The sequence below is a fragment of the Meleagris gallopavo genome, unplaced genomic scaffold (assembly GCF_000146605.3).
Source record: "Meleagris gallopavo isolate NT-WF06-2002-E0010 breed Aviagen turkey brand Nicholas breeding stock unplaced genomic scaffold, Turkey_5.1 ChrUn_random_7180001993001, whole genome shotgun sequence".
Taxonomy (NCBI): Eukaryota; Metazoa; Chordata; class Aves; order Galliformes; family Phasianidae; genus Meleagris; species Meleagris gallopavo.
The window spans coordinates 1-476 of NW_011250940.1; the positions used below are offsets into that span (position 1 = coordinate 1).

The following is a 476-nucleotide window of genomic DNA, read 5'->3' on the forward strand; positions in this document are numbered from 1 at the left end:
ACTCTTGCCCACCCAGCACCCTTCTTCACAAACCCAACAAACACTCCCAACTTCCAGCTGCTGCTGCTGCTCCCTTCAAACATACAGGTGCTCAACGCCAACACCACCTGCCCTATCTTCTACACAAACCACCACAGAGCAACGTCCTCTTCTCCACGGCCCGCCAGAGCTCCGGCCTCCAATCCCATCAAATACAAGATGCGTGGCCAGCGTTCCAAATGCACCAGTGCTGCAGACTCAGTCGGGGCAAGAGCCAAAAGAGCACTCCTTCGAGCCGGAGTTGAACCAGCGACCTAAGGATGGCCGTGTCAAGGGAGCCTACAGTCCTCCGCTCTACCAGCTGAGCTATCGAAGGAATCACAGGGACCTGCCCTGCACCACACCCTTCACGCTCCCACTCCCCATTGTGCCTAAGGCCATAACACAGCACAACCATGCCTCTGCTCCCATTCCACACACAGACACGCTCACATCCA

At 56.7% G+C, this 476-nt stretch overlaps 1 non-coding gene across 1 annotated transcript; it reads right to left on the bottom strand.

Annotated features, from left to right (window-relative positions):
* Positions 1-265: 265 nt before the first annotated feature.
* TRNAY-GUA lies at positions 266-355 on the bottom strand. The gene is given in 2 exon segments: positions 266-301; positions 319-355. It is a non-coding gene; the product is annotated as a tRNA-Tyr (tRNA).
* Positions 356-476: the final 121 nt, after the last annotated feature.